Below are 27,861 nucleotides of genomic sequence, written 5' to 3'. Positions count from 1 at the left end.
CAGGTTCCATGATGTATGGTGGACTTATTCTCCCAGCTTCCAGTTCATCCCAGTTTATCGTTGAGAAGAATGCGTGGTGTCGCAGATTTGCGAACGAAGACGTGGGATCAGGAAAGGTTGAAATCTATATATACAAATAAAATAGATCATTAACATCCCAAAAGTAATAACTAAACAATTTAATTTAGCCAATTTTATAGAACAAATAAACTTTTTCTATCTCTGGCTAAAGTAGGGCATTTACTTACCTCTCCTATGAAGTCCCGGAGCTGGAAATTTTTGCCAGTGCATCTATCTACATTGTCAAGGAGCAGACAGCCAAAGTTGAGGTAGTCGCTGCGAAAGGCTCTCGGTGTATTCTGATAGACCTGGAATAGTTAAAAAATATTTTATAGCCCAAAGCATGTTAACATAAATAGAAAAATACAATATTTTTATTTCAATTCCTAAAGCAATTAAAGCGGAATTCAACTCATTACGTTAATAGTTTCCAAAAACAGTTACATTCAAGGCATGCCATGATTGATGACTGTCACAGTTGCTTTTGCTCTCAAGTGAACTGTCAAGCCATCAAATGGCTGGTGTCATAACTGATCTGATGTGCAACACCGTGGCAGCAACAGATCAAACAGAGGCTAAGATGGCAGCTTCCTTGGCTGTAAAGGATAGGAAGGATTAGTTCCCCTTTAATTTATATACATCATAACAGCAGTTGACTGTGTCATAATTCTGCAACACCAAGCAGAGGTCTAGGCAAAGTTTCATTTTTTGTCACTTTTTATTGCATTATTAATCTATTCAGCCCTTTTGATTGTATCTGGTACATCCAAAATCTGAAGAAGTTAAACAAGCTCAAGGCTGTTTCTGTCTTTACCAGCCAGTTTCTGACTTTACTATAAGAATGATCTGGGTGGCTGTAGACCTGCCTGATCACTTTTATGTGGCTCACAGGTGATTTCCAAGGGTGCGCACATGTGCGTAAATATCATTTGCGCAACCCAAGTTGGGTCTCATTGTGCACACCACAGACCAATAATTCTAGGTGCCTCATTTCCATTTAACTCTACACTGATGAGCTGTCTGCACATGATCATGTCGGGCACCGTACTTCTTCACAATTTCAGGGGCACACACAGTTTTTCAGTCCGACATGTTTGATGTCTATTTATTCAACAGAACCTTGTCTTTTTTTCTTTACAAAATAATGAGCATTATCTAGTGTCTGTGTGCATTAAATTCATTTTAGTGTATTTTTTCCTGAAAATATAGATTTTATAACATTTGTGCAGAAAATGAAAAAAAGTTGCTCTATGATGGAAGAGGTTAAGCACCTCTCGGTGGCCAGAAAAATACAGCATAGTCAATTGATGGACAGCGTGTCTCTTACCTCTGATTGCATAAACCTGCCTGGGCAGGGTGCCATTTGTACTATAGATGCCAATCCACAGTCGATAATCTTGATATGTCCGGTGCTATCCATGAGGATGTTGCTAAAATGCAAGTCACTGTAAAGAAGAAGAAAAAAAAAAGTAAGCTGTCTGCTCCAAACCTTTTTATGAGCTAGAATATTAATATCCAAACTTTCAAAACACAGGGCCAGATTACTGTTCTTTACATGCAGGAGGGTGAACCGTGGCTGTGAGAGTATACAATGCCTCAGGCTTCGTTGTCATTGGGAATAAGACTATTACATAGCATCTGTGGTCAGTAAGAGAAGGAATAGGGTCCCTTCATTGGTATTACCAGGAGGAAAAGTACCCTATTGTTGGTATCAATGGAGAGAATAGTGACCTATTGTTTGTGTCAGTGAGAGGAGTAGTGCCCCATCATTGGTGTCAGTGGGAGTAATAGTGCCCCATCATTGGTGTCAGTGGGAGTAATAGTGCCCCATCACTGGTGTTATTGGGAGGAATAGTGCCCAATCATTGGTGTTATTGGGAGGAATAGTGTCCCATCATTGAAGCCAGTGGGAGGAATAGTGCCCCATTATTGATGTCAGTGGGAGGAATAGTGCCCCATCATTGGTGTCAGTGGGAGGGATAGCGCCCCATCATTGAAGCCAGTGGGAGGAATAGTGCCCCATTATTGATGTCAGTGTGAGGAATAGTGCCCCATCATTGGTGTCAGTGGGAGGAATAGCGCCCCATCATTGAAGTCAGTGGGAGGAATAATGTCCTAAAGTTGGTGGCAGTGGGAGGAACAGTGCCCCATAATTGGTGTCAGTGGGAGGAATAATTCCCAATTGTTGGTGTCAGTGGGAGGAATAGTGCCCCAGGGCCTTTATAAAGGCAAGCTAAGGACCACATCTGACCTGCAGGCCACAGTTTGGAGAACATTGAGTTAAAACTATAAAATATAATGGATAATAACTTACTTGTGTGCGAAGCCTCTGGAATGAAGAAATTGAAGGCCACACAGGAGCTCCGCCGCAATAAATCTGATGGAAAAAGAAGAAAAGATTTGTTAGTGATAAACTTACAGTAACTAGATCCCTGATTAATATTACCCCATCCTAATTCTAGAAGAAATAGGTATATTTTTGAATACATCTTGTATATTGTTAAATCATTTTAACAAAACATTGCCATAGGGGGGTCTTTATTTGTTTATATGCATAATGCTTTTTTATTTGGCTATAAGCAAACCCCGATGGGTTTTCATTAAGGTGTTATTGCCGGTTTTAAAGTACTAATGAAACGAATGTTGTCCAGCTAAGGACACAACCAGGAATGTATTCATTATACCAATCTCTTATTAGTTAGATATTCCCGAATCCTATCCCATAGGTAATGTCAGTCTAATGCTACCCATGGATATTCGAGTATATTGTTGGAAAGAGTGAACTACGATCTGAGACGCATGAGTCCCTCCCATTACTTTTGGCAGACTACTATTGTCAGGGTATGAATTCTGGCCCAGTATCTAACTTTTCTTCCCCCTATAAGAGATATAGGAAATGTCTGGCATCTTAGCTATCCTCTTTTCCTATTCCTTCTGCATTGTCTAATTAAAAATGTTGAATCAATCTAAACATGGCATTTAAGAGCAAGGCACCTGACAAGTGTACCTGGGGGTGGTTAGGTAAAGCAGGCACATCCAATCATCCCCTTTAATATGGAGGCCTCATAGCTTAAAGGTGATCTGTCTACAATTGGCATTGATTCTGCCTCCCTCCCCAATCCTAGTGAGCCCCATTATAGTACTTACCTTATGGTGTTAATATGCAGTCGATTCCTCTCTTTGATGAATTCTTCCAGGGTGCCACCATTCACAAACTCCATGACATAGAAAAAGAAATCCTAAAAGATAAAACAGAGAAAAATTATAATGCATTCATTATTCACTATGAGAGTCCATATTCAACCCTTCACCTTTGTCTTCTCTAATTTGGAGACTTTCAGTGAAAAATTAAGCAACATGTCTGTGAAGAGTCTCATTCATTTGGGTTATTTTATAGCTAAAAATAGTCACATTTACTGGGCTTGTTCTGTGATGATGAAGATGTTATGCTCCTTTTACAAGCAGCAAGAACTGAAGAACCTGCTTGGAGGACCATCAAAAACTCTTCAAGGTTACAGAACCAGTCCGGTTAACTAACATTTACCAACATAAGTGATTAAAGAGCTATAAGGGGTCGGAAAATGTCATATTCTAATTGATTTGGACTCTTCTAAAACTGCACCAAATAATTAAAGGATAACGATACTTACTCTTGTCTGGAAAGTAGCAAATAATTGCGGGAAGAACCTGCAACCCTCCGTCGCTACCATGGCTTGGCACTCTATCAAAAGTCTATCGGGAGGCCACAAAAGTTTTTTGGCCATTTTTATTGCCAGCAGCTGATCGACAGCAGGATGTGATGCCAAAAATACCTGAAGAAGAAAGAAGAATAAGATATTAGTATTGTCAATTTAGGGTCAGCTCACCCACCCATGATATTTATTTTTTGGGTTAGATGTAAATAAGCCAATCACCAGGTGACCCTCTAAATCTCACATGGTCTCCGGTGTTGAAATGTACCCACCGGAGCTCCCATCTGCACCCTCCCTTTTTTCTGATGGCTTACAAATTCTGTTCAATAGAAATTCAATGGAAAATCCACCAGGGAGAGTGAAACCCCTTCCTGCCCATGGAAATTCAATAGAAAATCCACCGGGGAGAGTGAAACCCCTTCCCGCCCTTCCCTATCTTGTGTTAAATTAAAACATGGCATCAGTGCTTTTGGCTGGATTCACACTGTTTTAGAGCATTAAATTGCTTTCCATTATAGTGTTTGTAAACCCCAAAAATTTAATTGAATAAATCTTTTCCTTTGTGTATTTCATAAGCATCTATGTTAGCGTGGTCAGTTTGCACCCCCTGTCACTACGTTCTGAGATACAAGCAAGCCGTTCAAGCGCACAGCTTGCCTATATCTCCCATGGTCACTGCAGTTAGGACCAACCCCAACCCCCACCTATCCCTCCTTTAATTGCGGCTTCCCGAGTCAGCAACAAGGGGAAGCTGGAGTATCCAGTGATATGTAATCCTAGGCAGACATGCCCACCTGCAGGTCCGTGATGTGCTCAGCAAGGAAGACCGATCACATGACCTTCAGATTAGAGCAACGGAAAAGTCAGCATAGGTGTTAGGAGGGGCGAGGGGACATTATTAAGGGTACTGAGATTTAAGCTGGAGTTCTACTTTAATGGCACTCAACACACCTTACTAATGCACCTATTATGGCGAATCTTGGAGAATTAGGCTGCCTATTTACATGAATGGGCTGCCTCAACATGATGCACTTCTTGGCACAAATATAACTGGTGGTAAAACACTACAACTGTGTGAATCCAGCCTTGAGTTATCACGCCTCCCTTCTATACAGGATCCCTATCTATTATATGGGTATGAATAAGAACATTTGTGAATCTGATCACTTACTTTTCCATACTCTCCCTCTCCAATAAGTTTATGATAATCGAAGCTTTCTACTGTCAAAGGGACATCAAGCAGGATCTGGCTGACTTCTAAAGAGGAAAAAAATGGGGGTTAGTTTATCTCCACCTACGTTTGTTTCAATGATATTTCTTGAGGTTTTCCAAATATACAATATAAAGTTAACTGAACAAGTGTCTGAAACATCTCTAAATAATGGATCTTGTTCAGCTAACTTACATTGTTCATATTGTTTACAATCCTTACTTTTTGAAGTAGTTTCTTCTTTCTCTCTGTCTTGCTCTTCATTTTTTTCCTCTCTCTCTTCGGTCTCTCTTTCTCTCTCTTCTTTCTTGAAGAAAAAGGCCCAGACCTTGCTGAAGAATGACTGACCATTGCCTGCAGGGGTGGAAGTCTGCTGGGCAGATTGGACAGATTCCTCGCTGGTGGTTGACTTGGAGGTTCTCTCGAAAATGATGATCTGAAAACCACTTGGGCTGCTTGTGGCCTCGGGTTCTATCTTCATTTCCCATTTAAATTTTAGCCACCCTCCTACAGACACCGTCTCTGTGCAGATTCTCATGTTCATCCCATCTTTTATATTAGCCACAGACTTTGCAAGTACAGTTTCAGTGTCATCTGTTGGGGTGTCTTCTGCGTCAGACTCATTGCCTGTAGCAGAAGGGATTTCAATCACAGTATCTGAGATAGACACAGACTCTGTAGGGATGCTGATCCCTATGCCATCTTTTAGCTCAACCACAGTCTCTACAGCTGTGCTAAACTGTTCATCTGCAGAAACATAGGTACTGTCTGAGCTTGGATCCCTCTTTGTTGTGTTTGTGGATTCAGTCCCATCTGCGGGGGTGGGCACAGTCTCCACAACATCTTTGGCATTGGTGGATTGGATCTCACTTCTTTGGTCCAACTCATGGTCCATAGTAGCATTGATCTCAATCCCGCTTTCTGGGATAGATTCAGTCTCTGTAGGGATGCTGATCTCTATACTATCTTTTGGCTCAGCCACAGTCACTACAGTTCTGGTGAATTCCTGTTCACCTGCTGGAACATAGGTAGTGTCTAAGCGGGGATCCTTCTTTGTTATGGTTGTGGATTCAGGTCCATCTTCGGGGCTGGGCACAGTCTCCACAATGTCTGAAGGATCGGTGTATTGGGTTGTGTCTTCTGAGTCAGTTTCCTTGCTTGTAGAAGAAGGGATCTCAATCACCGTATCTGGTACATAGGTACCAGTTGAGCAGGATTCCCTCGTTGTTGTGGATTTAGTCTCATCTGTCAGGATGGACACAGTCTCTGTAGGGATGCTGATTTCTAGCCCATCCATTGGTGCAGCCACAGTCTCTGCAGATGGGTTGAACACCAGCTCTTCTGCGGTCTGTTGGTGGGCACTGTTTGTGCCTCTGGTAGTCTCCGTTTCTGAGACGGTCACATTGTCATCAGTGATAGCCAAAGGGATCACATTTACTTCTGTAGAAAAAAAAATAGATTAGCTTCCATTCATGTCTTTGTTTTCCTAGACTATCAAATAGTACAGAACTAACCAAATAAATCACAAGACTGGCTGAGCAGAATTAAAGCACAAATGTCCAGTTGCCTTTTTTAAAAATCATTTTCTATTGTTTTTTTTATTTTTAGTAAGGTACGGGAAGTGAGAGGAAATCCCTCCAAAGTGAGAAGAAATTCCCATCTTGTGAGTTGTTACTGGAACTAGTATCCCTACTTAACCTCTTCAATAGCGGGCACTTTCACCCCCCTCCTTAACAGGCCATTCTTCAGCTTTCATTGCTTTTGCACTTTGAATGACAATTGCGCAGTTGTGCCACACTGCAGCCATATAAAAATTTTATCATTTTTCTAAAAAAAAATAGAGCTTTGTTTTGGGGTATATAATCAGTACTGGGCTTTTAATTTTTTTGCTAAATAAAAGAACATTTTGAAAAAAACCCAAATTTTTCATTGTTTCTGTTATAATATTTTGCAAATAAATAATCTTTTTCCTAAATTTAAGCCAGAATGTATTGTGTTACATTTTTTTCATTAAAATAATCCAAATCAGTGATCAATATTCTAGTCTGTAGGAAAGATATAGAGTTCACAAACTTTGGTGTACTTATATCTGAAAATCAATCAATTCTGATGTATTGATGACCAATCGAATTTTTTGAGGCCCTAAAATGCCAGGACAATACAAATACCCCCCAAAATGACCTCATATTGGAATGTAAACAATTTGAGGTATTTAGTAAATTTTTGATGTTTTAGTTTTTTGTCATAACTTTTTGAAAAATGTTAATTTTCACTTTTTTTTAAAATATTGTCTCCAGTGCAGTACAGCATCATCCTATAACTAGTGTGGCGGTGATAAGGAGCACTAACTGGTGACAGTATAAAAAAAAAATAAAAAAAGTTTATAATTTTTTTCTTTTGTATTATATATATTTTTCTTTTTTTTATGTCACACTGTTACCAAAGCAATATAATTTGACCATAGTGACATTGTACTACTCTGGGGAAATGATCAGGTTTTTTTTCTTGCGCATTATAATTGCTTATACCAGTGAATTGCACAGGTAAAAACAACCATAATTACTGAATGAAATTGATTCATTCAGTGTCTACTATTATGATTTGCTGTGATTGGCCATAGGTACCATGTGATCAATCTCAATAGTATACATTGGATGGCATGAATGAATGCCATCCATTGTATACCATTGTTATGTGATCTGCTGTGATTGGTCACAGCGATCATATGGAACTGGCAGTGGCTGGTACACTGATCGGCCAGATACAGAGGGCAACAAATCTCACTGCAGTGTGGACTGTGGCGGCGCGCACAAGGCGCATTCCAGAAGGACATCATATGAATTTAATGCCAAATGATGAAAGTCCCACCTGGTCAATTGTCAAGTGACGGCCAGGCGAGACTTTCACCAGTCCGGGTGGATGTCATAGGATGTCCTCCCAGAACGCTCCTCTGGGTTGGTGAGATCTGTTACCCACTGTGTCCGACCGATCAGTATACTGGCTGTTAAAAACCTACCCTGATCCCTAGTTCTGGTGGCAAATACAATAAAGTATTTATGGATGAAATGCCCAGTAATAATATTTTGACGGCTTCTAACCCATCACTGCTCTTTCGTAATAAAAACAAATACGTTTAGGCTCCAAATACGACTAAATCTGCCCAATCTAACAATGCTACATGTAATACGACACTGTCAGAGCTTCAACTAGGAAAGGAAGAAGATGGGATGCTGTCAATAAACCCCTTCTGTGCCACCTTTCCCTTGTTCTAACGATCAGTGCGGCTGGGAATTTAATGAAAAGGAGTGCTACAGCAGCTTACAGTATACAGATTGTGGATTTTTTTCTTATAATGTGAATGCAAAACAAGCTATTTGAAAGGTAAATGTACTTCCAACTGTCACTTCCCCTGTGCAGGTTTTAAATGTATAGGAAGGCTGTGATTGGTTGCTGCTGGAAGGTGTGGACTCAGCTCTGACACCTGCCCCCCCCCCTATGGAACAGAGAAAGCCCTCATGCTCACTTGACGCTTTTACAGCGGCTGTACGTTTTTTTCTACAGCCCGTAACCCCCTAGCATGTTATCCTATGTGTCCATACATACATAGACTGCAATCAGCATTTTTTGGCAGGAAAAAAAACCCAAAACTAGTGGGTTTCTAGAGGAGTTTTTCAGCTGTAAAAACGCTCTATCAGTGAAAAACGCGGTAAAACTCTGCAAACTAGCATTTCGGGACTTTTTTTTAACAAAAAAAAATTTTTTTTTTGCTCAAAAAAAAACGCTAAATAAACACAAAAGCGGGAAAATGCCGCTAACCGCTAATGCAAAAACGCTAAAATAAAGCTGAAAAACTCACGTTTGTAATGTGGCTTTACACAGCTAGATTTTGGAGGATTTTTCCTTATAATGTGAATGCAAAACAAGCTATTTGAAAGGAAGATGTACTTCCAATTCCCCCCCCCGCTTTATGGAACAGAGTAATTGTAACACTTCTGCTAGTTTGGATGACACCTCACTTTCTATATCTGGGGTAATGGCCTCCAGGACACATACAGGGGTCGGGCAATAAAGATACCACAGGGCTTCTAACCCCTCAACATGCTTTCTTAACCTACAAAATACATTTGGGCTTTAGATGCACTTTAACCGCTTGAGTATGAGCCGGAAAATCTCCAGTTTGACTGACAATTACTCCGCCATGCAGCACTGAGCACAAATTAATGTTATATATTTTTTAGACAGATATGCCTCATTTACGCAGGTGGCATGGGGGTTGGTAAAAATCGGCAATTGAGCCACGATCCCCCCTCTCAACTACCAAGCTGCAAATTAACATGGCTAACTGGCAGGAAAAACGTATAGCTGCATTTGGCAGATGGTGCCATTGCCAAGCACAACCCATTAAATGACACCAGGTGGGGGAGGTCAGATAGAAGAGATCACCAGCCCTGGACTGATGGGTTATAGGGTGTCTGATACTTGTGGTGCCCTGGAGAAGATGGGAGCGCTGGGGAGTTGGGTACAATGCCTCGGCCCCTAAACTCCTGCCTTTGTCTCTGATAAAGAGAATAACTTGCAGAGTATAGTCAGTGATCAGTGATTGGGTGTAATATAAGCCACTGGCCACCAATAGGAATAGGGGGATATAATTAGGGGTGTGGTCTGTAATCTGCTTTTCATTAATAGGAAGATACAATGTAACAAAAATAAAATGGATCAGCCAGCTTGTATGTTGTACCGATCATAAATCTTACCTTCTGGATCCCTATCTGCTCTCTTCTTCTTCTTACGACGGAACAGACGACGGAAAAAAGCCCTAACCCGGCCAATAAATGGCCGACGCTTGCCCTCAGGGGTGGGATTCTGATGGGCAGGCTGGGCAGAATCTCTGCTGGGGTCGGGCCTAATTTCCATATCCTGTCTGTTCAATGTTGGTTCCTCTCTGATGGTAAATGGAGTAACAAATGTTTTCTTTTCAATCATGCGGGTCATCATGCGATTTATTCTCCAAAATATGAAGTTCTCTCTGGATACACAAGAATCACAATCTCCTCCTTCCTCCGTAGTCTATAGACTGACTGACCAGTTCAATCACTTGTTAATTCCCCTGCAGCCTGCACTGTGCACTGTGATGTCATCACCTTTCTGGGCATGCTCAGTAGATTTGCACTGTGATGTCATCACCTGGCCAGGCTGGCTAGCCGCACACTTTTCCGCAGCAAGGATTTGAACTGTCTAGGAGAGTGCTTATTGGCTGATCGGTTGCTCTGGATCGATTGCTCAGGTCTGACAACTGCCTGTGATCCCTGATGGACAGGAGAAAGCCTCACACAGAACTGACATCAGCCTATTGATTTGGTCATCATTTCGGTGTTATATAAGATAACAAAACGATTTCTTGTGGTGATATTGTCATAGGATTTTTTTCTAAATGATTTTTATGCAATTTACAGACAAAAAATAAAACAAAATCCTAGAATGATTTATAATTCTGTATTTATTTATTTTTATAAACATCACATTCCCCACAAAGAAGGGGATTTCGATGTCATTCTGTCTATGGATGTCTCTGTGGGGGATATGATTCTCCTATATATGTATTGTACATTCAGTCTGCTGTGTACTATGGGAATGACTTGTGTTGTTGCTAGGAGCTGGGAGCGGTTGCTATGGGCTCTCCATGGTGGGTTTCTAGTATTGGGTCGGTGTCTCTGTAACTTCATCTATATTCAGCACCGGGCCAATGTTCTCCATATGTGTGTGTATACTTCTGTATGATACATGATTGGATTCACACTGGATCTAAGGACTGTCAATGGTTGCTATGGGGTGTGCATTGTTATTATGGGATGTGTAGAGGTGGCTTTCTAGTAATGGGTTGATGTCTATGTAACTGTATATATTGTACAATAACAACTCAGCACTGTTACTATGGAGATATATATATTATTATTTTATTTTTATTATTATCTTTATTATTAGTATTTTTTTTTTCAACACCAGGGCAATGTTGTTCTTATATGTGTGTATATATAGACTGTGTATTGTATTATTTATATATATATATATATATATTAAGCTGTGGACTTATATACAGTATATTCATCACTGGGGCAATGTTGTTTTTATGTGTGTGTATATATATATATATATATATATATATAGTGGTGGCAAGGCGTTTTTTCTGTACCATGACATGTGAGTGGGCATTTTAATTGATTTTATATTTAATAATAAACATGTTACACTATGGAGAATGCTCTGTTTTATCTCTTTGACCGTGTGGCTCTGTGGGGAGTGTGAACCAGCATCCTGTGCAACATCTTGATCTGGACGTGTCCTCGTGGGGGGAGTTTTAAGGCTAGCTGGCCCTTGTGGTCACTTCTTGAAGGTGAGGGGGCATTACAGCCATTAAGGATTCCTATCACCCAGCTTGGAGATCACCTATCACGAGCACCTACGTGTTTGTTTGGAGTTTTTTTCTGCAGTTTGGGACTTTAATATATATATATGTGCAGCTGTATGTCGACCTACGGTGCTGTCTGGACATTTAGTGTTTGTGCATATGTTTACACCTATAGAAGGGAGAGTCTTTCACGGTTTTATTGCACAGTTGTTGTGTTTTTTCCTTTGAGGGGTCACCTATATATATACATTTATTATTAGTCCCCTATGTGGACAGGGGGAGGTTGGCTTGCTCTTCGGTTTTCCATTTGGAAAACGGGTCCATGTTTTTTTTCCACAGGATTCACCTGTTGCACGTTTTGTCACTTTTTGATTGATCTGATTTCAGCAGCACTTATATGTTCACCTCACCTTTTTATATATATATTGTTTGCTTATTAATCTGATTGTTAGCGCTTCACCATGTTTTATTTATTTATATATATATTACGCTGTGGACTTATATATACAGTATATTCATCACTGGGGCAATGTTGTTTGTATGTGTTTATATATATTACACTGTGTGTGGCACCCTGTTGCTATGGACAATGAGTGGTTGCTATGGGCTCTCCATGGAAGTGTAAAGGTAGGTTTCCTAGTAATGGGTTGGGATCTCTGTGACTATATATGATGTACATTGGGGTTATGGGGTATATACTGTATGTTGTACACCGTGGGCCAGGCGGGCGCCATGTTTATGGAGGGCTCTGCTGATGTAGAGGTTGGGGCCTCCTCACTGACAGGACTGATTACAGCTGAACAGAAGATTTGGCGTTGTCATCCCTCCAGCCAGCAGGGGGAGATAGAGAGCCTGTGCTGTGGAGTGAGGGCAGATGCCCTTCTTCCTGTATCTTTTCCCATTGTCAACTGTCAGATGACAGAGGAGAAACTGAAGCTGCCTGCAGAGGACAGGGGTGTTATCTGTGAGTACATGGAGGAAGGTGGGGACAACTCAGCTCCCCAGAGTTCTGCTGACCCCCCCCCCCCTCCTCCACAGACCACCATCTCTATTCTTCAGCCCCCATATCTCCCGTTTTCCTCTGCCCTCCCATATCCTGTTCAGCCCCACCAGATCTCTCCTCCTTAGACCCCCCCCTCTTTCCTCTGTCAAACATGATGGGGGATCATTTTTGCTGCACATGTGTATACCCCATACGGCTTCTTTTGCATCTCGGGAAGTGAGTTGGGGGCAATTGGGAGCCAGTAGAAGTATGGCTCAGCCTCTAGTTTTTACCACCCCAAACTGCAATTGTAAACAAGGCCTTAGTGTTCGTTCTCATAGGCGGATGGAGGGCGGTAAAACCATCTTCCGCCCCCTGACCACCCACGTGTACAAAGAGATGCAGCTGCCCAGTGCTGTACATCCGCCATGGCCTGATACTTTGCTTTACAGCCACATCAATAATGAATTGATATGGAGCCACCCTGTCACTGTGCAACACATTGTGCCATTGGGTTAGTAGTATCTCCTCCCCACTGCCTACCAAACATCCTCTGAAAAGTGATCTGCACTATATACACACAGCGGGTAAAGTAGATGTGAACCCAAAATCTCATGTAGTATGTTTGTCATGGGGCCGTACTGTGTACAGGTTTCCCCAGGATTTTGTTTGATTTTGTGAATCTGGAGATCCTGCCAGTAACAGCACTTCCTGCTTCAGGCTGACAACACCAAGCCAAGGGTTTTGTTGTGTAGTCAGTCCAATAAATGAATGAACCTCCTCAATACAACACATGTCCATGACGGATCAGTGTCCTGTATGCCGGGTGTAATTCTCAGTGTATGTTCTTATTCGGCATGTATGGTCTCTGCACAGTCCCACTTCTCCTGTGACCTCCACATTCCCCGTATCTGTTCTTATTTGCTCGGAGCTCTGCACTCCTTCCTGTATCTCAATACTTCCTTTTCTGATGTCCGCTTTACACGTCTGCATGGAGTTGGCCAGGGATCTGTAGTGCTCTGTTGGCTACATGGAGGAGGTCAGTGGCGGTATTGGAATGTTACACTTCCTCCTCCCACATGCAGCCGCTATAGTGCTACAGTCTCTCATCCCCATCTATGTAGTCTGTCTGGGAAGGGAGAGGCGCTGCCATCTTGGATATGGGAAACAGGAAGCCTGCTCCCTGCTGCGCATGCATGAGCTTGTGTGGTGCTTTGCCAATGGCCTCCTGGCTGTCATGTGACATGTCACATGGTGTGATGATTGGAGAGGAGAGCAGAGATGGACCTTGACAGTTCTTCCCTTTTTATTTGTGGGGGGGGTGAAGAGAGGACTCCACTGTATTCCTTAAAGCTGAAGTTTAATCTGCTATATTTTGCCTTACCTGGTTCCTCCTTTCCCTGCTCATCAACATGCTATTGGAACTAAAAGAAACTTACATATCTTCTTTTTATTATGTCATCACTGGGTCTATGTGCTTCTTTATGCAATGCAAGCAGATCATGGCTGGTGAGAGCCATAGAACGAAAAAAAAGAAATAACATAACACAATTCCGCTTGCTGATGGGGGGGAGGGGAGTGTTAAAGCTGAACAAATCTTTGTAAGTTTATTTCCGCTTTAAAGGCTCCACCTTACACATGACTTCTAATATTTCTCCATTCATTCGTTTTAGGCCTTATACAGGTGCAACGTGTAAAGTCGTACAAAGTGCGGGAACATGACGAACTGTCACCGGAGAAGGCCGACACCCTGATAGTGACATAGAACAGCGATGACGGTAAGTGACGCTGACTTCACAGCACCGTGGTAGTTCATTGAGGACTACAAGCTGACAGTCGTGTGAGCCCCACACGGCCACTTTGTTTTTAAATTTGACAGCTAACGAGGGGAGAGAAGATCCCCCACTAGCTGTCAGTGGGGATCGGGGGGCGGTCTGAACACAACATGTTACACCCCGAATATGGGTGTAATATGTTACGAAAGGTGAACTTAGCCTTCATCCGCTTCCGACCGCCCCATAGGAGAGATACTGCTACAGGGCGACACGGGTGCACAAAATCACTAACAGTTCTCCTCCCTGTCAGCTCGGGTACACTGCTGTGGGCGCCGCCCCCTAGTAAAACACTCCCTGCACACAGTAAACCCTTTGATCGCCTCTCATGTTAACCCCTTCCTGCCCAGTGCCATTAGTACAGTGTCAGTGATGTTTTTTAGCACTGATCACTGTATTGTTGTCACTGGGGATATCAGTGACAGTTAGTCAGTACCTCCCCCCAGTGTCAGAATGCCTGCCGCTGTCCCGCTATAAGTCGCTGATTGCTGCCATTATTAGTAAAAAAAAAAAAAATCCCAGTGTATATATACTGCTATTTGTAATCGGAATCCATTCCATTATGCTCCTCAATCTGCTGATAACTTTCAAGTAAACCAATTAATTTACACATATTGGGATGTTTTTTTTAGCAAAGACATGGAGCCGAATACATTTTGGCGTAAATTGATGAGGAAATTTGATCTTTTAAATTTTTTTACTGGACATGTTTAATAGCAAAAAGTCAAAAATATTGTTTTTTTTCTCAAAATTGTCAGCGTAAGAAAAAACGCACAGGTGATCAACTACCACCGAAAGAAAGCTTTGTTGGTAAAAAAGGACGTAAATTTCATTTGGACGCAGTGTTGCATGACTGCGCAATTGTCAGTTAAAGTAACGCAGCGCTGTAATGCCAAAAATGGCCTGGTCAGGAAGGGGGGTAAATCCTCTGGAGGGCGAGTGATTAATAAGGACACAGGCACAGTTTAAAAAAAAAAAAATATCTGGCCCTTTAAGCCGGGTTCATGGACATGATGGATGAGAGGTAGCCTGATGTATACAGACACAAGTCTGCCAACCATAGATCCAATATGGGTCCACAAAAAGTGACCTCAGTCCTGTTCTGCTCCAGTTCAGCGGGGGATGGGTTCATGGATTCCCTGTGTATCGGATCAGATGACGCCGCTAGAAAGAGCCTTTACAACTTTTATTTGTTTCTCTAATTGGACTTTGTATAAGCGAGACATGATTTTGCTGGGAAAAAAAATGTGTGTGTATATATATATGTATATATATGTGTGTATATGTATTATTTTTTTATAAATAAATTCCACCCATCAAGGCATTTTGATATTTGCATAAATCCTCCCAAGATCCAGCTCAGGGATGTCCATTTCCTATCGCCCAACACCCGGGACATGTAGTTCCAGGCGCCGGGCAGGTAGTTTTTTTTTTTTTCTCCCTTAGCCCTGCTGTGGGCAAGCAGCAGGGCTCACCTGTCAGGTGGAAGTAATCGGACAGCAGCGCTGCTGCCGATAGCTTCCATACAGCCTACAGTGCCAGCCTCTCCCCCGCCCCCGCTATATGTCCCGGGCTCCGCTTGCCCATCTGCAGGCCCGAGACTGGTTCAGCGGGTGCCACGGGATGTGGTATAGGGGAGGTAAGAGGAGCACGGACACATCTGCTCCCCTCCCCTTCTTCTACTGATTCGGAAGTGATGTGACATCACTTCCGGGTCCCGGTGCGATGTGCACTGCATTACATTTGGTGTAGTACAAGGGAGACATGCAGGGTCTTTTAGACCTGGTTTGCCCTTCTATATTATAAAGTTTTGAAAGACAATTGTACAATGTATGGCCAGCGTTAGACTCAATATCAAAAAGTTGAACACCTGAGACAGTAAATCCAGCTGTTAAAGTTAGTGTTCCGGGGCAGGTTAAGATGAGCAATTAAAGTGTTCGCTTACAGCCCCACTCTGGTCTCTGCCCCCTTCCCCAGCAGTGTTTTAGGCATTTTATTATTATTCTAAGCATTTTATTGCTTATTCTTTTTAGATGTTTTTAGGCCGGTCACATGATGTGCGGGGTCTTCTATGCCTTGTCTCTGGGTCGGGTGGTCCTCAGCAGTCCAGTTAGCACTGATCTGCATTATAAGGGCACCATGGTTTTGCACCAAAGCCGTTTTGTAGATAGAGGAGGGCATGACAAATTTGCTTTGCATCTAGGAGCCAGCTAAAAAAGTTAGGAGTCAGTTTTTTTTAACCCCTTGCCTACTGGTTACTTTCACCCCCTTCCTGTCCAGGCCAATTTTCAGCTTTCAGCGTTGTCACACTTTAAGCCCTGGTTCACATCTGTGCGGTCATGCAGGCTGCGATTTGCGCGGGCAGGAGAGCCTATGCATTTGTATGGACTCCTGTACTCCACACAAGAACTGAGGTTCCCAGTACGGTTGCCATTTCCAGTACGGGCGGTGTGCCATTAGAAATAATGGCACCTGCCTGCGGGTCCCGCATTCCTCTGTGTGGGTGGTGCGGCTGCAGGTATTTGTGTGGGTCCGGCAACGGCACCACACACACAGATGTGAAGCGAGGGTAAACGACAGTTTCACAGTCATGCAACACCACACCCAAATTATATTTTTATCTTCTTTTTTTTTAGATAGAGCTTTCTTTTAGTCGATTTTAATCACCAATTGATTTTTTATTTGTTACTAGATACACAAAGAAAAGACTGAAAATAACCCCCAACCCCTTTTTCTTCAAATAAGTAATTTTTTTTCACTGATGTGCGGTGATGAGGCTGCATCGCTGGGGCACTGATGAGGCAGCACTAATGGGGCAATGATGGGGCTGCACTGATGAGGAACTGATGAGGCTGCACTGATGAGGCACTGGTGAAGCTAAAGATGATCATATACTGGGGGATTGTGATGTATTATATCACTAAGGAGATTCGGATCTCTGCTGTATACTGTCACTGTACTAATGACACTGGCTGGGAAGGGGTTATCATCTTGAGTAATCAAGGGGTTAAATGTGTGCCTAACAAGTGTTAATGTGTGTAATATGTGCTGCTTTGTACTAAAAATCTCTTTGTTTCTTATCCCTGAAACAGAGAGATTGTTCCCTCTGTACAGAGCCCAGCGTTGACTGCCAACACAGGGCTCTGGGCTGTGATTGGACACAGCCGATCAACAGGTCCTTGCTATGAATCATTGGCCAGGACCTGTTGAGAAACTCCCACGGAGTCAGCAGGCAGGTGTGCGTACCTGGAAGAGGCCAGCGATGCACAGGTATATCACTGTGCCTGTACGGGCCGCCCGTCTGCAGTACACTTGTGGGCACGTGGTCCTGAAATGGTTCTACAATTGAAAGCCAGTCGAGGTAACTAGAATTGTCACCAATAACACTGAATGTTGTGCTTTTCCCATAGTTCACATTGTCCTCCATCTGAGCTATAGCGACATCTGCTGGCTGAGAGCAAGTGTTACACATTACCAACACAACCCAACAGGTTTGCAGTTGCATTCACCGGTCATTTTAACCACTTGCCCTCCTGAGGATTTACCCCCCTTCCTGACCAGGTCATTTTTTGCGATACGGTGCTGCGTTACTTTATCTGACAATTGCACGGTCATGCAACGCTGCACTTTTCCCACAAATAGAGCTTTCTTTCGGTGGTATTTGATCACCTGTGCAGTTTTTTTTATTTTTTGCGCTATAAACAAAAAAAGACTGACAATTAAAAAAAAAGCAATGTCTTTGCTGAAAAAAAAATCCCAATACGTGTAAATTAATTGGTTTACATGAAAGTTATAGCGTCTACTAATGGCGGTATATATACTGGAATTTTTATTTTTTTTATATATTAGTAATGGCAGCCATCAGCGACTTATAGTGGTATTCAAAACTACTGGGTCTCCGATTTGTAAAAGGAAAAAAAAAAAAGCGCCGGTGACCATGTTATGCTGCTGCTGGCTGCATGTCAGAGGCCCCTGATCACCTGCTAATTTTACACATCAGTCTTGCTGGGCATCATTCAACCAGGAAGATTGAGGACACCTTGTGGGGGAGAAGTGGTACTGCAGGGGATGGAGGTGAGTATTGCAGCCAGAGATTCATTTTTGGTTTTCCAAGCTACTGGGCCTCCGATTTGTAAAAAAAATAGAAAAATTGGCAGAAGAAATGGTTGGGCTTTGAACATAACTGCTTTAACCATTTGTCTACTGAGGAAATTTTTACATTTTTTGTATACAGGCTTGTAGGTAGGTGTGGTTTGTTTTCTCCATTGCAGGTGGCACTCAAATTGAGTGCCACCTCAGCTTGGAAAGGAAGTCCATGAGAAATGATGTTCTATGGTTTCCTGAGTCAATGGATCTGCTTTCTGGTTGCCTACGCTGTGTCCATGTGACCCTCGGCGGCCATCTTGGGTCAGTAGGGTCTTTTTAAGTCTCTGCCCCTGGGTTTTGGAGTGCTTCTGGCGTGTGGCTAGTACAGGGAGAGAAACCCCCGCTTGTTAGGGAAAGTAACTACTGGTAGGGAGAGGTTCCTGATTAGAAGGGAAAGGAGCTTCCCTTTTGGGACTGGACCGCCAGGCCATGCTTCATCCTCTGAGACAGACGCTGTCAGCACCTCTCTACCGCCACATCTGACTACAATGAACTGTAATTTCCCAGCAGTAAATTCTTCCAACTGGGTGTTTGTAACGTTGGCATTCTGTTTAATACAAGTACCAAGTTTTACTGGAACTCTGTGTATTTACTAGCTGCACAATGCTGCACCTCCTCACATGCTAAAATCTTTTTTTTTTTTTGCCCTAGGCAATACAAAAGTTTTGTGCGCCCCCCCCAATTAGAGAGCAAGAGAGTCAATAAGTGTGCAGATGTATATATGATTCTCTCTCTCCCTTACTTTCTCTTCCCTCTCTCTCTCTCTCTTTGTCCCCTCTCTCTCTCTCTTTCCCGCTCTCTCTCTTTCCCGCTCTCTCTCTCTTTCCCGCTCTCTCTCTTTCCCGCTCTCTCTCATTCCCCCCTCTCTCTCATTCCCCTCTCTCTCTCTTCCCCCTCTCTCTTTCCCTCTCTCTCTTCCCTCTCACTCTCTCTTACTTCTCTCTCTCTGTCTGCTCTCTCTCTGTCTTCTCTCTCTCTCTCTCTCTCTTGGGGGGGATAGAGAGGAAAGAGAGAGGGAGAGGGAGGGAAGAGAGAGAGAGGAGAGAAAAAAGGAAGAGAGAAGAGGGGGGGGGTGGAAGAGATAGAGGTGGGGGAGTGGAGATAGAGGGGGGAAGAGATAGAAAGAGGGGAGAGGAAAGAAAGAGAGGGAAATGAAAGAGAGGGAATAGAAAAAGGTTGGGGGGGAAGAGAGGAGGGGAAGGATAGATAGAGAGGGGAGAGAGAGAGGATAGAGAGGGAAGAGACAGAGGGGGGGGGGAGAGTATAGAGAGGGGAGAGAGAGAAGAGAGGAAGAGGAAGGGAAGAGAGAGAGGGGTAGGGAAGAGAGAGAGAGGGAAGAAAGAAAAGAGAGAGGGGGGGAAGACAGATAGACAGAGAAGAGAGAGGGAGAAGAAATAGAAGAGAGAGAGAGGATAGAGAGAAAGGGAAGAGAGAGACAATTTTAATTTGTATGCAGTCAGGCCGGCCCTTCCACTACAAGGGAAGGCTAAAGGAAAACACTGATGGGCACTGATGGCGCTACACTGATAATTAGTGCTCTGATGATCAGTGTAGATGTCCCCTCTGAGAAATGCTGCTTACCAGCTCTCCTCTCCTCTCCTCATGTGCTTTGAGCGGGAGGAAAGGACTGCCAATATCCAGCATTTCTGATTTACACTGTGATCAGCTGTGATTGGACACAGCTGATCACATGGTAAAAGGCTGCTCAGATTGGCCCTTTTCCTGGACATATGATCAGCTGTTTCTGAATGACACAGCGATCAGAGAAATCTTCATTTTATTGTATTTGCTTCTCACCTACAAATAATAAATATATATATTATTTCCATTTCTAATACTATTATTGCCATTACTATTAGGATTATTATCTTTATAAATATTATTTCTATTATTAATATTATTATCATGATAGTTGTCGATATTGTGATAGTTGTCGATATTGTTGGAATTATTATTATCATTGCTATAAATAATATTAGTATCAGCATTATCATGGCAATACTAAGGAGGCGAAGCAGCCATCTTGGATAATGCGTTGGCTGGGAATCGAACCCAGGTCAGCTGCTTGGAAAACAGCTATGCTTACCACTACACCACCAACGCAAGTTTGCCCTTTTTTGGGGTGTGGGAGGAAACCGGAGTACCCGGAGGAAACCCACGCAGGCACAGGAAGAACATGCAAACTTCATGCAGATAGGGTCCTGGTCGGGATTTGAACCAAGGACCCCAGTGCTGCAAGGCTAACCACTAAGCCACTGTGCTGCCCATATTTTTACCTCTGATGTATAAGGCCCTCCCTCTCTTCCCTCTCTCTCTCCCCTCTCTCTCTCCCCTCTCTTCTCTCTCTTTCCCTCTCTCTCTCCTCTGTCTCTCTCCTCTTCTCTCTCTCCCTCGCTCTTCCCTCTCTCTCTCTCCTCCCTCTCTCTCTTTTCTCTCTCTCTTCCCTCTCTTCTCTCTTCCCTCTTCTTCTCTCTTCCTTTCTCTCTTTCTCTTCCCTTTCTCTCTTTCTGTTCCCTTTCTCTCTTTCTCTTCCCTTTCTCTTTCTCTTCCCTCTCTCTCTCTCTCTTCTCTTCCTTCTCTCTCTTCTCTCTTTTTCTCTTCTCTCTTTTTTCTCTCTCTCCTCTCTTCTCTATTTTTTCTCTTCTCTCCTCTTTCTCTTCTCTCTTTTTTCTCTTCTCTCCTCTTTCTCTTCTCTCTTTTTTCTCTTCTCTCCTCTTTCTCTTCTCTCTTTTTTCTCTTCTCTCCTCTTTCATTTCTCTCTTTTTCTCTCCTCCCTCTCTCTCTCTTCCTCTCTCCTTTCTCTCTTCCTCTCTCTCTTCTCTTCCTCTCTCTCTCTTCTCTCCTCTTTCTCTTCTCTCTTTTTTCTCTTCTCTCCTCTTTCTCTTCTCTCTTTTTCTCTCTCTCTCCTCTCTCTCCTTTCTCTCTTCCCCCTCTCTCTTCTCTTCCTTCTCTCCTCTTCCTCTTCTCTCTTTTTCTCTTCTCTCCTCTTTCTCTTCTCTCTTTTTTCTCTTCTCCATCTCTCTCTTCTCTTTTTTCTCTTCTCTCCTCTTTCTCTTCTCTCTTTTTTTCTCTTCTCTCCTCTCTTCCCTCTTTTCTCTCTTCCCTCTCTTCTCTCTTCCCTCTCTTCTGTCTTCCCTCTCTTCCCGTCTTCCTCTCTTTTCTCCCCTCTCTCCTCCCTCTCTCTTCTCTCTCTCCCCCTCTCTCTCCCCCCTCCCCCCCTCCTCTGTCTCTCTCTTCCTTCTCTTCTCACTTCTCTCTTTCCTCTTTCTTATACTTCTCTCGCTCTTCCTTCTCTCTCTCCCCTCTTTCTTCCCTCTCTCTCTCTTCCCTCTCTTCCCTCTCTCTCTTTCTCTTCCCTCTCTTCCCTCTCTCTCTTTCTCTTCCCTTTCTCTCTTTCCCCCCTCTCTCTTCCCTCTCTCTCTTCCCTTTCTCTCTTCTCTCCTCTCTCTCTCTTCTCTTCCTTCTCTCTCTCCTCTCCTCTTCTCTTTTTTTTCTCTTCTCTCCTCCTTCTCTTCTCTCCTCCTTCTCTTCTCTCTTTTTTCTCTTCTCTCTTCTGTCTCTTCTCTCTTTTTTCTCTTCTCTCCTCTTTCTCTTCTCTCTTTTTTTTCTTCTCTCCTCTTCCTCTTCTCTCTTTTTTCTCTTCTTTCCTCTCTCCTCTCTCTCCTTTCTCTCTTCCCTCTCTCTCTTCTCTTCCTTCTCTCTCTTCTCTCCTCTTTCTCTTCTCTCTTTTTTCTCTTCTCTCCTCTTTCTCTTCTCTCTTTTTTCCTCTTCTCTCCTCTATCTCCTCTCTCTCTTCCCTCTTTTCTCTCTTCCCTCTCTTCTCTCTTCCCTCTCTTCTCTCTTCCCCATCTTCCCTCTGTTTTTCTCTCCTCTCTCTCTCTTCTCTCTCTTCCCCCTTTCCCCCTCCCCCTCCCCCCTCTCTCCTCTGTCTCTCTCTTCCTTCTCTTCTCACTTCTCTCTCTCCTCTTTCTCTTACCTCTCTCGCTCTTCCCTCTCTCTCTATCTTCCCTCTCTCTCCCCCCTTTCTTCCCTCTCTTCTCTCTTCCCTCTCTTCTCTCATCATCTTCCCTTTCTATCTTTCCCCCCCTCTGTCTTTCCTCTCTCTCATCCCTCTCTCTTCTCTCTTTTCTCTGTTCCCTCTCTCTCTTCTCTCCTTTCTCTCTTCCCTCTCTCTCTCCTCTTTCTTCCCTCTCTCTCTCTCTCTTCCCTCTCTCTCTCTCTCTCTTCCCTCTCTCTCTTTTCTCTCCTCTCCTCTCTCTTCCCTCTCTTCTCTCTTCCCTCTCTCTCTCTTTATCTTCCCTTTCTCTCTTTTCCCCCCTCTGTCTTCCCTCTCTCTCTCGTCCCTCTCTCTCTTCTCTCCTTTCTCTCTTCCCTCTTTCTCTTCTCTCTCTTTTTTCTCTTCTCTCCTCTTTCTCTTCTCTCTTTTTTCTCCTCTCTCCTCTCTTTCCTCTCTCTCTTCTCTCCTCTCTCTCTTCTCTCCTCTCTCTCTTCTCTCCTTTCTCTTCTCTCCTCTCTCTTCCCTCTCCTCTCTTTTCCCTCTCCTCTCTTTTCCCTCTCCTCTCTTTTCCCTCTCCTCTCTCTCTTCCCTCTCTTCTCTCTTCCTTCTCTTCTGTCTTCCCCCTCTTCTCTCTTTCCTCTCTTCTCTCTTCCCCGGCGTCACTCTCTTTTTCTCCTCTCTCTCTTCCTTCTCTCTCTTCCCTCTCTCTCTTCCCTCTCTCTCTCCCCCCTCTCCCCCTCCCTCTCTCCCCCCTCTCCCCCCTCCCTCTCTCCCTCCTCTCTCTTCCCTTCCCCCCCTATCTTCCCTCCCTCTTGTTTTTCTCTCTTCCTTCTCTTCTCTCTTCCCTCATTTCTCTCTTCCCTCTCTTCTCTCTTCCCACTCTTCTCTCTTCCCACTCTTCCCTCTCTTCTCTCATCCCTCCCTCGCTCTTCCCCCTCTCTCTCTCTTCCCCCCCTCTCTCTCGTTTCCCTCTCTTCCCCCCCCCTCTCTTTCTTCTCTCTCCCCTCTCTTCTGTCTTCCCTTTCTCTATCCTCTCCCCCCCCTCTCTCCCCCTCTCTTCCCTCTCTTCTATCTTCCCTCTCTTCCCTCTTCCCTCTCTTCCCTCTTCCCTCTCTTCTCTCTTCCCTCTCTCTCTTTCTCTTCCCTTTCTCTCTCTTCCTCTTCCCTTTCTCTCTCTTCCTCTTCCCTTTCTCTCTCTTCCCCCCCTCTCTTCCCTCTCTCTCTTCCCTCTCTTTCCACCTCTCTTCCCTCTCTCTCCCCTCCTCTCCGCTCTCTCTCTCCTCTCTTCCCTCTTTCTTCTCTTCCCTCTCTCTCTTCTCTTCCCTCTCTCTCTTCTCTCTCTTCCTCCTTTTCCCTCTCTCTTTCTCCTTTCTCTCTTCCTTCTCTCTCTCCTCTCTCTCTCCTCTCTCTCTCTCTCCTCACCCTCTCTTCCCTCTCTCTTTCTCTCTCTCCCCTCTCTTATCTCTTCCACCCTCTCTCTCTTCTCTCCTTTCTCTCTTCCCTCTTTTCTCTCTTCCCTCTCTTCTTTATTCCCCCTCTCCCCTCTCTCTTCTCTCTCTTCTCTCTCTCCTCTCTCTTCTCTCTCGTTTCTCTTCTTCCCTCTCTCTCTTTTTCCTCTCTCTTCTCTCCTCTCTCTCTTTCCTCTCTTCTCTCTCTTCTCTCCTCTCTCTCTCTCTCCTCTTTCTCTCTTTCTTCTCTCCTCTCCTCTCTCTTTCTTCCCTCCTCTCCTCTCTCTTTCTTCCCTCTCTTCTTCCATCTCTCTCTCTCCCTTTCTCAGATCGTATGGGGCTGCACACACTCACCTCTTCCAAGGGCTGCTTATCTCCAGGTAGCAAGAAGGAGAGAGGGGGGAAGATGTGTGCAGTCCCATACAATCTGTCAGTGTAGGGAGGGAGATCACACAGAACACAACACAGCTCACCTCCTCCGGGCTCTTACATCTCCGACACTTCTCCTCTCCCCTCTCCCCTCTCCAGGCTGTCCCCTGGTCCTGGCTCGCCAGCTGTTGGAGGGAGAGGTATATGAGCATCGCTCTGCAACTGCCCTCCTCCACATTGATCCTCCTGCTGTCTGGGCCACTGCAAGAGTACCGAAGGTACCCCACTGATAGCAGCCCTGCATGTCTCTGTCCGCCGCTGCTCAAAAGGCCCAAGTCAACCAGTGTGCAGCTTCTAGACTTCTCCAGTGGACTGCTAGCAGCACAGTGTGGTGGGGGCTACCATTAAACTAGTCCACCAGGTGTATACTGCTACTGGTCCTTTTTGTAATTTTAGGGTGCTCTTCTGTGGCCCCTATGGAATGTACTGTGGCCATGTTTGGTCAATGTCAGTGACCATACTTGGGCAGTGGTGTCACTGCTATCCCAGTCTCTTGGGTAAGGTAGCCGAGGATTCCCAGCAATGTACAGTTGCAAGAAAAAGTATGTGAACCCCTTGGGATTACGTGGAGTTTTGCATGAATTGGGCATAAAATGTGCTCTGAACGTCATCTAAGTCACAACAATAGAAGAACACAGTCTGCTGAACATAATACTACACAAACATTAGACTTTGCCATGGTGTAATTGCACATAACATGTAAACATTCACAGTGCAGGGAGGAAAAAGTAAGTGAAGCCCTAGCTTAATGACTTCTCCCAGAGCTAATTGGGGCCAGGAGTGAGCCAACCTTGACTCCAATCAGTGTGATGATATTGGATGTGTTGCTGACAGCTGTCCTGCCCTTAAAAGACACACACCTGTTTTGGGTTTACTGGTTTCGAGAAGCACTGTCTGATGTGAACCATGCCTCGCAGAAAAGAGCTCTCAGAAGACCTACGATCAAGAATTGTTGACTTGCATGAAGCTGGAAAGGGTTACCAAAAGTATCTCCAAAAGCCTTGATGTTCATGTGTCCACGGTAAGACAGACTGTCTACAAATGGAGAAAGTTTAGCATTGTTGCTACTCTCCCTAGGCGTGGTCGTCCTGTAAAAATGACTGCAAGAGCACAGCGCAGAATGCTGCATGAGGTAAAGAAGAATCCCAGAGTGTCAGCTAAAGACCTACAGAAATCTCTGGCACATGCTAACATTTTTGTTGACACATCTACAATAAGGAAAACATTAAACAAGAATGGAGTACATTAGAGGACACCACGGAGGAAGCCATTGCTGTCCAAAAAGAATTTTGCAGCACGTTTGAAGTTTGCAAAAGAGCACCTGGATGTTCCACAGCACTAGTGGCAAAATATGCTGTGGACAGATGAAACCAAGATTGAGTTGTTTGAGAAGAACACACAACACTATGTGTGGAGAAAAAAAGACACAGCACACCAACATCAAAACCTCATCCCCACTGTAAAACATGGCAGAGGGAGCATCATGGTTTGGGGCTGCTTTGCTGCCTCAGGGCCTGGACGGATTGTTGTCATTGATGGGAAAATGAATTCCAGAGTTTATCAAGACATTTTGCAGGAAAACGTACGACCATCTGTCCGCCAACTGAAGCTCCGCAGAGGATGGGTGATGCAACAGGACAATGACCCAAAGCATACAATTAATTCAACAAAACAATGGCTGCAACAGCACAGAATACGCCTTCTGGAGTGGCCCAGTCAGAGTCCTGACCTCAACCTGATTGAAATGCTGTGGCATGACCTTAAGAGAGCGATTCACACCAGACATCCCAAGAATATTGCTACACTGAAACAGTTTTGTGAAGAGGAGTGGTCCAAAATTACTCCAGATCATTGTGCAGGTCTGATCTGCAACTACAGGAAACGTTTGGTTGAGGTTATTGCTGCCAAAGGAGGGTCAACCACTTATTAAGTCCAAAGGTTCACATACTTTTTCCTCCCTGCACTGTGAATGTTTACATGTTATGTGCAATTAAACCATGGCAACATCTAATGTTTGTGTGGTATTATGTTCAGCAGACTGTGTTCTTCTATTGTTGTGACTTAGATGACATTCAGAGCACATTTTATGCCCAATTCATGCAAAACTCCACGTAATCCCAAGGGGTTCACATACTTTTTCTTGCAACTGTAAGTAATGTGCTGGTGACGGCGGCAATTGCTAAGGACTCAGCAGATGCCAGCATCTGCTGCTTCGTTAGGAATCATTGCCACCAGAAAGCTGGTGGTAGAAATGTCCCCGGATGTAAATCCGCTGTCAGTTACGATACCCGTTGTTGATTGTCATTGCCCAAATATGGCCAGTGACCATATTTTGGCAGTGATGTCCCTGCTATTGCAGCCCCTTTTCTTACGTGGCCTCGTATTCCTAGTGGCGTTGCTGCATTTCTCTCCATCGCTCACTGAGAAATTCGAATCCTTGGATATTTGCTATATCAGCAAAATTGCTTATTTGAGATTCCTCATATTTGTCCTGCTCTATTAAGCTTTTCATGTCGATCTCCGATGACCATTCTACCTCCGGGCTCTGTGGAGAGGAAAAAAAAATGTTAATGATTTTAGATAATGCCTAATTGTCACTATATTGAATATTATTATTGGGCAGGTTCTATTATTTGCTATGTACTGAGTTAAAATCCTTTTAATAGGACCAGTCACGATTGGACATATTCATCAACATGAAAAATCATTATATTTGCTTTATAGATGCATGACTTATAAATGGTCCGATGTGGATTGTTTTTCCATCCAAAAGAGCAATCTATTGGATAACACTTGCACAACCCTAAACAACATATTCATCAACATGAATAATCATTATATTGTTATCACTGTACAGGCATGCTTATAAATGATTTTTTAAATACTTCACTGATTCTAAATTCTCTGCAGGAACTTGTCAGTAGAAGCATAAAGCTGCCTATGAAATGTTGATAGGTTTCATGCTTTATAGATGCATGACTTATAAATGGTCCGCTGTGTATTGTTTTTCCATCCAAAAGAGCAATCTATTGGATAACACTTGCACAACCCTAAAATAAATGCAGCTCCTCATTCATGCCAGTGGGGGGCAGAATAGAGAATGCAAAACAGCAGACATAGCAAAATTACAGACGTGACCCCATTTCCTGGTCATATACTTACAGGTTCCATGGCGTATGGTGGACTTATTCTCCCAGCTTCCAGGTCATCCCAGTTTATCGTTGAGAAGAATGCGTGGTGTCGCAGATTTGTGAACGAAGACCTGGGATCAGGAAAGGTTGAAAGCTATATATGAAAAAAAAATAGATCATTAACATCCCAAAAGCAATAACTAAACAGTTTAATTTAGCCAATTTTATAGAACAAATAAACTTTTTCTATCTCTGGCTAAAGTAGGGCATTTACTTACCTCTCCTATGAGGTCCTGGAGTTGGGTATTGTTGCCAATGCATTTATTTACTTTGTTGACGAGCAGATTGCCAAAACACGAGTAGTCGCTGTGAAAGGCCATCGGTGTATTCTGATTGACCTGGCAGTGTGCAGTTTGTACTATAGATGCCAATCCACAGTCGATAATCTTGATATGTCCGGTGCTATCCACGAGGACGTTGCCAAAATGTAAGTCACTGTAAAGAAGAAGAAAAAAAAAGTAAGCTGTC

The 27,861-nt window shown here is 43.7% G+C and overlaps 1 long non-coding RNA gene across 3 annotated transcripts; it reads left to right on the top strand.

Moving 5' to 3' along the window:
• Positions 1-27,861, top strand: LOC149430913 (uncharacterized). Of its 3 annotated transcripts, none has more exons than XR_016309378.1 (3): positions 1-116; positions 14,024-14,128; positions 27,367-27,861. It is a non-coding gene; the product is annotated as an uncharacterized LOC149430913 (long non-coding RNA). The 3 variants fall into 3 exon arrangements; XR_016309379.1 differs by lacking the exon at positions 1-116 and adding an exon at positions 12,272-12,332; XR_016309377.1 differs by lacking the exon at positions 1-116 and having other exon boundaries at positions 13,712-14,128.

The sequence above is a fragment of the Staurois parvus genome, unplaced genomic scaffold (genome assembly GCF_062004578.1).
Source record: "Staurois parvus isolate SC_StPar_1 unplaced genomic scaffold, SC_StPar_1.0 ptg002412l, whole genome shotgun sequence".
Classification (NCBI taxonomy): domain Eukaryota; kingdom Metazoa; phylum Chordata; class Amphibia; order Anura; family Ranidae; genus Staurois; species Staurois parvus.
Note: the sequence above shows the minus strand (reverse complement) of the source record. Positions and strands in the feature narration are given on the sequence as shown.